The following is a 12,303-nucleotide window of genomic DNA, read 5'->3' as shown; positions in this document are numbered from 1 at the left end:
AATCGAGGCGCATAAAAAAAGTAGAGGAATTCTCCTCGACGAAGCACAAAAAAAAATCAAATGATCAAGATCCTATTAAGGCTATTACTACACATGATAGAAGATGGTGTGTGCTCGCGCCCTCTCATGAGGATGACAGCTCGTTGGGTTGCCATTGGCATCATCGCATCATCGCTTGCTCGCACTGCATTCAAGGCATCGACATGGGCGCTCACAAGGGTAGGCGGCGAGAGCACATCCATTCCATTCCGCTCGGCCCCTTCGCATGCGCGGGCGTGGCGACCACACCTACGCCACCATCTCGCTTCCGGCAAGGACGCCGGCGGCGGCCAATAACTCGCCATGTTCAGGCAATGCATCATCTCTAGAGAAGGTTCTCACCTTGCTGATACAATGAGCAGGGGGTGTATGTGTCTACACGGCGTTGGCGTTCCCAATCACCGGCCGGGCAGCTACAGATGACAGTGTGAAAGTTTGTCAAAAGCGTGCAGGTTCGTAGTCAATTTTCGACGGAAGCACATGATGGTCCATGATCTTGAAATATTTTTGGGTTTGCACGTCGTGAGGCTCCCAATCATGGTCTCACTGCGCTGCGCAATTGGACACTCTTTTCTGCATGCCCTTTTTGACCGAGCAGCGTTGGAGAAGGGATTTGTGCACTGCTCAAACACATTCCACCTAGGAATTCTTGCTCACTGATGTTTCATCTGAAGTCACTCCTAGCGTGTAAAATCCACGGTCAGGCTTACAACATTAGGAGAGCTTTTTGTTCCTGCAAAAATACCATCTTTTGTGCAAAAAAGAGTTGATTGCAGAACTACGAGTATGGCCAAATTCTCTTTTACTAATTTGGCCTCTACCCTCTAGCTCTGCTGCTGACTCGACGCGCCACCTCATCCGTTCTCGTGATGTGGTGGCCCAGTCAGCAGATGCCAGATGGGATGGCTCACCTAACCCAAGGGTGATAATCGAAGGTGTTACTATTATTAAACCGAAATCCATTTGAGCTGTGGACTGTGGACCTCGTCAAGTGAGGACCGTTGGTCCCTGGCGTTTGATTTCAGAAATTCTTTCAAGCTCCCTCGCCACGATGACCACCGGTCCCTCTTTAGGCCGACGCTGACGGGCAAGTAGGCCATACTTTAATCTCACCCTTTGATCGATGCCTTTCCCCTTTGTTTAGTTTAGTTTCAAATGGGCGCCATGCAAAAGGGTCTCAGAGACTTTCATGTAGTTCATGCTCCGGCACTTGTTTAATCGTGTAGGAAAATGCATCAGTTCTAATGCTAGTTTTCCACCCTCACTGACACTGACCTGTGGGACCACGTGCATCTGGGCCCACCTCTCAGTGCCTGGCCCGGTCGAAAACACTGCGCGCTGCTTCCCGGCTGCAGAGCTCATAATTTTTTTTTCCCTCCCAAGTGGAGCTCATCCATCGACGTGCGCTCAGAGAGGCCCGTGGTCCATGGCGTGGCCATGCGTAAACTAGCGCTTCGCGGTTCGCGCCGAGTCCCCACTTTTTCGAGCCCCGGCTGGTGCCATCACGAGCTCGCCGTCTAGAGATTCTGAAACTGGCACGAGGAAGAGCAGTAGCGGCAGGCAGCAGCGGCGGTGTTAGATGATCTCCAATAGTCTCTGTAAAAAAAGTTGAATAGATAAAAATAGTTAACTAGGGTAAAATTTGGCTTCAACAGCCTCACTATTTTTCAATTAATACCCCACTAGCAATCTTTGCCGAGGTACGTCGCCTCGCCATCTCCTCCTCCCGCATGGTCTGCATGCTCCCGCGCTCTTTCCCGCGCACCGAGATTCACCAGCAATCATGGCGTGCCCCTCTCCTTTACCTCACCGGTAGTAGCGCAACAGCCTCCCTGCCTCTTCCCTTTGTCCCCACCGAGCAGCCTCCGAAACCTCCCTCTCTCTCCCATGGAGCACTTCCACCAGCACTGCATCCAGGGCCAACCGCAGGCGTGGCCAGCGGCCGGGCCGGCGCTGGCGTGGTAGGATCCGGGGCGGCGACACGCAGTCAGCCGCGACCAGGCGGCCAGCGCAGGGTAGCTCCAGGCGCGGCGCAGCACAGCCCACGACCCGCTTGCAGCAGATCCAGACCGATCCCGTGGTGCGCCTCGCTATGCGGGCCACCAGCCGCGAGGCTAGCCAGGCGCGGCTGTGAAAGGATGTCGGTGATGCATAGAGGAGGTGTATATGAAAACTTAAAAAATTTTCATAGCAATTAAATATATCGGAACTTCCGACACTACGTGGGAAGTTCTGACGAGACGAAACTTCCGACAAAACTTATAAGAACTTCCGACAAAACTAAAGTCCTTATATAAAATTCAAAATTAAACTTGAAACTGCAGAACTTGACTGAATCAAAAGTTGCATAATGGTACTACTAGACTTCTCCAGGTGATCTTTAAAAGCACAACAATTCAAGTATATAGATCGGCACAAAACAAACTCTAGGTCAATAAGAACTAAATAGATGCAATAAGCACAAGACACAAGATATTTGTTTTCGAAATTCACTTCCATTAAGGAAGCTACATCTTTGTTGAGGAGCTCACAAAGAGCCGGATCTTCCACTAACTCTTTACCTCACTCAATCAACCACAAAAGGAGGATTGATTGAGTAACTTACTATGAAATTCATAATACAAATTTTCGAGGACGCACACATAAGAGAGGACGCTCCACGGGCGACACCAAACTGTCTAGAAGCAAGCTTTAATAGTAAGAAACGCTAATCGAAGGATGAAGATGCTGTCGGTGTTTAACCGGCTGCCCACCGAGGGATATGCCCAAGGTAGTAAGTTTTGGGTGAGGAGACGCCGAGATCAGGAACTCGAAGGTGCAAGACACACAAGACTTAAACAGGTTCGGGCCGCATGGAGCGTAACACCCTACGTCCTGTATGGTTTGTATTGCCTTTGATGTAGAATGACCTAATGATCTTCTGTTTTGAGAGGGGTCCCTGACCTCCCTTATATATCCGAGAGGTCAGAGTTACTAAGATGCTAACCAACCCCCTCCAAGGGATCACACCAGAACTGATCTCGAGTAGATCCTCTCCGTGTTGGTTAGCTCTATCTCCTATTTAAACGGGATAAACGAGAGATAAACAAAATGAATAAGAGATAAGACGGGCTTAATCTCTTAAACTTCGTAACATGCCCAGCCCGGTGGCCCCGGATCTGACAAGCCCCCGAGCTCTTCGTAGCTGAGTACTGCAGGCTTGTCGAGTACTTTCGAAGCAGTCTTCGACTTCCTCTGATGATTCGTCATGAAGCCCTTCTTCGAGTACTCCTTTGGCTGCATCGAGGCTATGAGGTGCTCATGCCCCGAATTTTATTCCTGCTATGGTGTGCGATTGCAAAATCGCACTCCATATGGAGTAGCCCCCGAGACTTAGGTTGAATCGGAGAATCAGGCTGAGGGTCCCATTAATCTGTAATCCTTCTTATCCTTCAAAGAAATTTGAAAAATAAGTAGTCGATGCCACGTACCCCGCAGCCCCCGAGTCTTGAATCCAAATCCCACAAAATTGGAGATAAGGGTCCAAAAATCGTGGCATACAGGCTAAACAATGACACGTTAAGGGGAGATCAAAGTCATGATACAAATGATGTAATTAGACCAAAGATTCGAAAAACCCCCTTTTTTCGGGCTAATTAGTCCTGAAAAAATGATTAATCGAATATTTAATCCAATCAGGTCACCAAATGACCCCTCACCTTCGGAATATTCCACAAAACGACTCTTGGACTTCAGAATAGTAACTTTCCCCAAGCCGCTGGTTACTTAACCTCGCGGCAATAGGAGGGAAAATTGTGCTTTCAATCAGCATTCCGCCAAAAACCACCAAAACCCCAATCTGAGCCAAACGCCGCCGCCATCCCCTCAAGGAGATCCTCCCGCTCCAACCTCCCCACCCCTCTCCCCGCAGCCCCCGAGCATCTCGTGGCTTAGCGCATCGGAGATGGCGTCCAAAAAGTCGGAGATCGAGGAAATGAAGAAGGATGCGGAGCCATTGACGACGGGGTAGACACACAGTAAGTGCTCCCTCAACAATCTGAAAAAATTGGTTTCCGAGGGGTTGCTGCAAAAGAAGAACCTTGCCAACTGGCGCCCCTCATTCCGTGAGCCCTTCCCCATGGAGAATGTTGACGAAATCGTCACATTCTTCCATTTTGCCGAACGGGGATTGGCCCTCCCCACTTGTTCCTTCTTTCGTGGCCTTCTTTACTACTACGGGCTTGAGCTTCATCACCTCAACCCAAATTTCATTTGCCATATTTCCATTTTCATTCACTTCTGCGAAGCATTTCTTGGAATCGAACCCCACTGGGATCTATTCCGCTTTCTCTTCCGCGTCAAACCCCAGCCGACCACAAAGAAACTTGCCGTGGTGGGGGGCGCCGGCATCCAACTGCGACAGCAGGCCGGCGAAAAGTATCTTTCATATAAATTCCCCTCAAACCTTTCTGGATGGAAAAACCTATGGTTTTACATCGAAAACCATGCTCCCCACCTGCCGACGAAGTCGAGCAGACCGCCCGTGGTGAGGGGGGAATGGAACCTTGAACCCTCCGGCATGGAGATGATACAGGTCAAAGAGCTGCTGGAGGCCATCGAGGCGCTGAAGAAGGAGGGAGTGACCGGCGCCTCCGTCATGTTCTCATTTTACAAGCGCCGCGTCCAACCCATCCAACAGCGATGTTGCCTGGGCTTCGAGTACACCGGCTCCGCTGCCCTTCTCGCATGTGCACAGAGGAGGTGCCAGACGAAGTCGCGCTCCAGCGGGTACAGCGGGTGCTGCTGGACGTAAACACCGTGCCGTACGTGCCCACCTTATACTCCGCGCGAAATCCGCCCCCGCCGGTAAGTATTCGACTTCTTTCGCTGAAGAAATCGGCTACTGCGCCGGTACTGAACTGAAGAAATTCCTGCAGGGACACTCGGAGCTGTACTGCAGCTACCCGCCGTAGCCGGAGCTCCCCCGAGCGTATCACCTCCTTCCTTCTGCAGCCACGGCGGCCAAGAAGGCTCGCCTTGCTGCGGCTCAAAGCTGCAACGAGTCCGCCGAACGCGTGGATTCGCCAGCGGGGGAAGAAGCCGAAGGAGGTCCGCGCCCTGCTGCCACCGTTGCCACCAAGACGGCTCGCCTTGCTGCGGTTCAAGGCAGCAGCGAGTCCACCGAGTGCGTGGGCTCGCAGGCGAGCGAAGGAACCGGAGGGGAGCCGCGCCGGGACAACTCCTTCGACCAGAGCGTGGAGTTGGCCGGCGCTCTGCCACCGGTGCCGAAGGGCCAGCGCCAGGTGCGCAAACTCAAGGCCCAAGAAGTCGAGTCCTCCAGGTACGGAATTGTTGTTTTGGCCGGTTGCAAAGTTTCCATGATGCTGAGTACTGACAGCGTCCCCTTGCAGTCTCCCTGCTCTGCCACCCGGGACTGAACCCGAAGTGGTGGAGGCAGGCCCCTCTGCCGCCGCGGCAGTGACAATCGCCGTGGCAGGGACCCCTCCGTCGGCCGACCAGGCCTCGCCATCAGCAACGGGCGTTCCCCGACGGGCTTGGCGGGTGAAGAAGGTTGCCAAGAAGAAGTCGACACTGTAAGTTTCCTTTCGATTGCTTGAAGATCCTGCTCGTGCCCACTTGGATAACGATGTTGTCGATGTCACCAGGGCTGCGAGCGCCGTGCAACTCCAGCTGGAACCAGGCACGGCTGCGGCGCCTGCCTCGGCTGCTGCAGCCCCCGAGCCCCCAGTGTCAGACCCGGGGCCACCGGGCTGGGCATGTTATGTAGTCTAAGAGATTAAGCCCGTCTTATCTCTTATTAATTCTGTTTATCTCTTGTTTATCCCGTTTAAATAGGAGATAGGGCTAACCAACACGGAGAGGATCTACTCGAGATTAGTTCTGGTATGATCCCTCGGTGGGGGTTGGTTAGCATCTTTGTAACTCTGGCCTCTCAGATATATAAGGGAGGTCAGAGACCCCCCTCAAAACAGAAGATCATTAGGTCATTCTACACCAAAGAGAATACAAACCACCATACAGGACGTAGGGTGTTACGCTCCGTGCGGCCCGAACCTGTCTAAAGTCTTGTGTTCTTTGCACCTTCGAGTTCCTGATCTCGGCGCTCCCTCACCCAAAACTTACCACCTTGGGTATATCCCTCGGTGGGCAGCCGGTTAAACACCGACAGCTGGCGCGCCAGGTAGGGGAGCGCGTCGAAGATCCGCCGGCGAGCTCGATGGCATCTTTCAGTTTCATCAGGTCAGTACCCTCTCAGGGTACGATGTTTGTTTTTGGCTCGTGGGTTTGCGTCGCAGATGGTGCGGGCGACTTTCGGCGATTCCTCGTCGACTTGACGCCAAGAACCGTCGCTGCGGATCCTCGCAACGGCCTCGTCAAGTTCGTCGACGAGCTCGACAATCTGCCGCTCCACGCTTCCGCGGCATAGGTCGAGATGGAATCTATTCCAAGCTCGACTTCTTCTGGTGTCGCGACAACTTCCCCCGGTTTGGATTCGTTCCAATTCAGGGATTCGCTGGGTCGGACTCAACCCGGCTTGCGCGAATCGGCCACTGATCTTCAGGAGGCCAATGCGCTCAGATCCCTCTTCATGTTAGAGAAGGATCTGGATCTGCTGCTCCGGGACGGAAACCCTGAAGCCACCGCGTGTCGGGGGGCTTCGGGTTGTTTTGGCCCCGGTGATTTGGTGATCGCTTCCTCGCCAAAGGGACACATCGTGCATTGGAAGGGCATGAAGCTCTCCAATCTACTCGAGGCAGAGAGTCGGCTCGTGGCTCACCTCGAGCCATTGCCTTTCCAGGAGGGCAGGCCGTTGGCCACCGCGGCGGAGGAGTCGACGGAGCTAGTCGACGAAAGTTCTCATGAGCTTTCCTCCCGCCAGGTGCTGATGGCCGAAGAAGGCGAGGACGGTGGGAATCTCCTCATCGACAACTTGGATGTGATATCCGACGATGAGATCACGGCCAACGCCGGTAACGAGAACGACGCCGATCGTGAGGCGCGGAGGGCCAGGAACAGGGCCCGAACGATCCGGCGAAGGAGAGCTAACGAGCGAAGGCGATCTATGCATCGCGAGCTCGACCCCGAGTTTGCTGCTGTAAGCGAGCGGGGCTTCAGGACCCCGGTGGCCAACATTGCCAGGGTCACGGCCATTCTCGAGCGCAGCCACGACCCGGAGGTACGTCAAGCACTCCTCTTTGCGCAGAGGGCTTGGATCCAGTTGGATCAGCATAATCCGGCGTCCATCATCCGGGAAGAGCGCGTGGATGAGAGCCGGAGCCAGGCTCGCAGTCGAACGACTGGTGGTCGTCCTCAAAATCAGATCAGCAACGACAACGCACGCGCGAGCCAGGCCCCTGGCGGGAGGCAACAGCCACCGCAAGGGGGTCGTCCGCGACAGGCCAGTCGACGACCTCCTCCGGAGGACCTGCGCCAGCACATCAATGACGGTCGCGACGCGTGCACCGTGATCTCCTCCAGGCGCAAGACTCGCGAAGAAGTCGAAGCTGAAGGTACTGATTGTAGCGATCGATTTCCTGCTTTCTCTGCTCGTTTCAGCAGCTACAAGTACCCGGAGGGCTTCAAGCCGATCGGCATCACCAAGTACGACGGCAAGCAGGCTCCCCAGCAGTGGCTTCGTTGCTACTCCACGGCCATTGACGTCGCGGGGGGCTCAAATATCACCAAAGTCGTCTACTTCCCGATGGCTTTGGACCCTGCGCCGCTCACTTGGCTGGAGAGCCTCGGCAGCAACTCCATCGACTCCTGGGAATGACTTAAGAAGGTCTTCATCGATAATTTCCAGAGAGCAATTACCCGTGCAGGTACTCGACACGATCTTGCCCAGTGCAAGCAGGAACGTAACGAGCTTCTACGGTCCTACACGCGTCGCTTCTTCGACGTCCGCGCCACCATCGCGAACATCTCGGAGGAGGACATCATCGACTGCTTTTACAACGGCATCACCGACCCGAGCATATACAGAGATTTCGGGCGGAACAGGCCGAAAACCGTTGCGGTCCTTCGTGATATGATGCACGATTGGTCTGAGCAGGAGGAGAAGATGCGGGAGCGGTTCCCGAGGCGCCATGATAGCAATCTGCGGCGCCCAAACGACAACCACAGCGACAAAGGCCAGCGGGACTTTTCCGGGCCACCCCGGAAACGAAAGCCAGATGATGTCATCGCGGCTATCGATCGTCCTTCGCGGGGCAAGAAGTCGACAACTCAGGAGGAGTTCGAGAAGCTCCTACAAAAGAAGTGCCCGTGGCATCCAGGCGCCAACCACGCTGCCATCGACTGCTATCACCTTCGGAGGACGTTCAGCAATTCCGGTGGCGGCAGGAAGAACAAGAAGCCTGTTGACAAAGAACCCGAGGACGATGATCACGAGGATCACGGGCGCAATTCGAAGTTTCAGGATGCGTCGAAGGTGGTCAACGTCATCTTCGGGGGGGACGAGGATTTCTGTTCCAGGCGGGATCAGAAGCTGCTCCTCCGGGAGATCATGTCCATCGAGCCGGCGGTACCACGACCACTCCGTTGGTCGGAGGTCCCCATCTCATTCTCTCGTGATGACCAGTGGACGAGTTTTTCCGAGCCCGGCAAGTTTCCCCTGGTTCTGGATCCTGTGGTAGCGGAGGTCAAGCTTACCAAGGTCTTGATCGATGGCGGGAGCGGGCTCAATCTCATCTTCGTCAGCACTCTGAAGAAAATGGGCCTGGATTTTAAGGACATGCTGGTTCCCAGCAAATCCCCCTTCTACGGCATTGTCCCAGGTAACGCGGCGCATCCGCTCGGTATGGTGGTCCTCCCAGTTACCTTTGGCACGAGGGAGAACTATCGTACCGAGTTTATCAAGTTCGAGGTGGCTACCTTCGACTCCTCTTACCATGCAATACTGGGTCGTCCGGCACTTGCCAAGTTCATAGCAGTGCCGCATTATGTCTATCTGCTTCTTAAGATGCCAGGACTCGGTGGAGTACTCACCCTCCGTGGTGACCTGAAGAAGTCGTGCGATTGCAATCAGGAGGCGATCCAGTACGCCTCGACTACTCGCGTGCCAGATGCTTCGGGAGAAGTACTCGCGGCCGCGCAGCAGCTCTCCCAGACCGGGCTGGAGATTCCATCCAAGAAGGCTAACAAGTCGAGCATCCAGTCGACTGACGATGTGGCCCTCAAGACGATCCAGCTCCAGGAGGGAGATTCATCCAAGACCGCCATCATTGGTGCGGGCTTGGGTGACAAATAGGAACTCGCGCTCGTCAGCTTTCTTCGGGCTAACCGAGACATATTTGCGTGGAAACCAGCGGATATGCCAGGGGTGCCCAGGGAGTTGATCGAGCACGCCTTGAATGTACACCCGAAGGCTACGCCTAAGAAGCAACGCCTGCGGAGGTTTGCCCACGACAAGCGTGAGGCCATTAAACGGGAGATCGCTAAACTTCTCGCGGCTGGATTCATTAAAGAAGTAATCCATCCAGAGTGGGTAGCGAATCCCGTCCTTGTAAAGAAAAAGAATAATGAATGGAGAATGTGTGTCGACTACACCGATCTCAACAAGCATTGCCCAAAAGATCATTTTGGGCTGCCGCGCATTGACCAAGTCGTCGATTCGACGGCCGGGTGTGTCTTTCTTTATTTTCTTGATTGTTACTCAGGGTATCATCAGATTGCGCTCAAAGAGGAGGACCAAATCAAGACTGCATTCATCACCCCGTACGGAACCTACGCCTACAAAACAATGTCCTTCGGGTTGAAAAATGCAGGTGCGACATATCAGCGGGCAATCCAGATGTGTTTCGCGGATCAGCTGCATCGAAATGTCGAGGCTTATGTAGATGACGTGGTCATCAAGACCAGGGAGTCCGATAACTTGATCGCGGATTTGGAGGAGACATTCAGCAGTCTGCGCAGATTCCGGTGGAAACTCAATCCCACCAAATGCGTCTTCGGCGTACCTTCAGGGAAATTGCTTGGGTTCATCGTCAGCAACCGAGGCATTGAAGCCAACCCTGTGAAGATCACGGCCATCACTGATATGGAGGCTCCGGCCACAGTCAAGGATGTGCAAAAGTTAACAGGTTGCATGGCGGCTCTGAACAGGTTCATCTCCCGGCTCGGGGAGAGAGGACTACCCTTCTTCAAGCTCCTGAAACGACAGGATAAGTTTCAATGGACGGAGGAGGCCGAGCGAGCTTTACAAGATCTGAAACATCATCTGCAGTCACATCCAATCCTCACAGCACCGTTGCCAGGGGAGGATCTACTACTTTACATTGCGGCAACAACTCATGTCGTCAGCAGTGCTATTGTAGTCGAGCGAGGCGAAGAAGGCCATGCGTTTGGAGTGCAGAGGCCTGTCTACTTCGTCAGCGAGGTCCTCTCCGAATCCAAGGTACGGTATCCCGCTGTTCAAAAGCTTTTGTACGCTATCTTGATCACATCCAGAAAGCTGCGCCATTACTTCAACGAGTACAATATCACTGTGATCACGGACTTTCCGCTGGCGGATATTCTGCATAATCAAGATGCCACGGGACGTATATCCAAGTGGGCAGTGGAACTGGGGGCTTTGTCAATAGACTTTAAGCCACGCACTGCAATCAAATCACAGGCTCTAGTCGACTTCATGGCTGAGTGGAGAGAGAATCAGGTCCCAACTCCAGTGGACAAGCCAGAGCATTGGACCATGTATTTCGACGGGTCCCTCAAGCTCGACGGCGGTGGCGCTGGGGTTCTGCTTATTTCCCCACGAGGTGAGCAGTTGAAGTACGTCCTTCAGATCCTGTGGGCGGTATCCAACAATGAAGCCGAGTACGAAGCTTTGCTTCACGGGTTTCGTTTGGCGATATCACTAGGGATCAAGCGACTACTTGTATATGGCGATTCTCTTCTTGTTGTTCAGCAGGTCAACAAGGAATGGGATTGCAACAAGGAAACAATGGACGCTTACGTGCAGGAAGTGCACAAGTTGGAAAGCAAGTTCTCCGGCCTGGAAGTTCATCATGTATTGCGGGAGCACAATGTCGGCGCGGACATCCTGTCTAAACTGGGGTCCACGCGCGCCCAGGTCCCGCCGGGAGTCTTCGTCCAGGAGCTCAACCAGCCATCGATCAAGTCTTCTCCGCAAGTTGCCATCGACGTGGGTCCCCAACAACCCGATCGAGAGGTTATGGTGCTGGAGGAAGATTGGCGAGGGGCTTTTATCGACTTCATACGAGATCAACGGTTGCCAGCGGGAGTCGACGCCAGGAGCGCTCACGCAGCTCGCATCTTGCGACGAAGCAAGGGTTTCGTCCTGGTCAACGACAAGCTCTATCGGCGAGGCGCCCGGTCAGGGGTTCTCATGAAGTGCGTCACCAAGGAAGATGGTTACGCCATACTGCGGGAGATCCACGACGGCGTCTGCGGTAATCATGCGGCTTCAAGAACGCTGGTGGGGAAAGCCTACCGAGCCGGCTTCTGGTGGCCCACCGCGGTGACCGACGCGGAGGATCTCGTGCGCAGGTGCCAAAACTGTCAATTCTTCGGCAAACAGACGCACGTTCCAGCTCACAGCCTCATCACCATACCGCCGTCCTGGCCTTCACCTGTTGGAGTCTTGACATGATTGGGCCCTTCACGACAGCACCAGGCGGTTTCACCCATGTTCTGGTGGCTATCGACAAGTTTACCAAGTGGATCGAGTACAAGCCGATAGCCAAGCTCACACCAGATCGGGTCGTCGACTTCATCTCAGATATTCTGCATCGTTTCGGCTTCCCCAACTCCATTATCACGGACTTGGGATCAAACTTCACGGTGAACCAGTTCTGGGAGTTCTGCGAGAATGCTTGCATCGAAGTTAAATTTGTCTCAGTCGCACACCCGCGAGCCAATGGACAAGTCGAGCGGGCGAACGGCTTGATAATCAACGGTCTCAAAAAGCGACTATATGATGAAAACAGCAAGAAGGGAGGCAAATGGGTACACGAGCTGCCGCATGTAGTCTGGGGGCTTTGGACTCAGCCGTCCAAAGCCACAGGCCAAACACCCTTTTTCCTTGTATATGGATCCGAAGCCATTTTACCAGCCGATATCATGTGGAAGTCCCCAAGGGTCGAAATGTACAATGAAGGCGAGGCGGACGAGGCGCGGCAGTTAGAGCTCGATTCTGTGGAAGAAGCTCGTTGCACCGCTCTTGTCCAGTCAGCTCGGTACCTGCAGGGGATCCGCCGATACCATGATCGCAACGTCAAGGAGCGGTCGTTTAGTGTTGGCGAA

Source organism: Panicum hallii, chromosome 1, assembly GCF_002211085.1.
Source record: "Panicum hallii strain FIL2 chromosome 1, PHallii_v3.1, whole genome shotgun sequence".
In the NCBI taxonomy this organism is placed as follows: domain Eukaryota; kingdom Viridiplantae; phylum Streptophyta; class Magnoliopsida; order Poales; family Poaceae; genus Panicum; species Panicum hallii.
Note: the sequence above shows the minus strand (reverse complement) of the source record.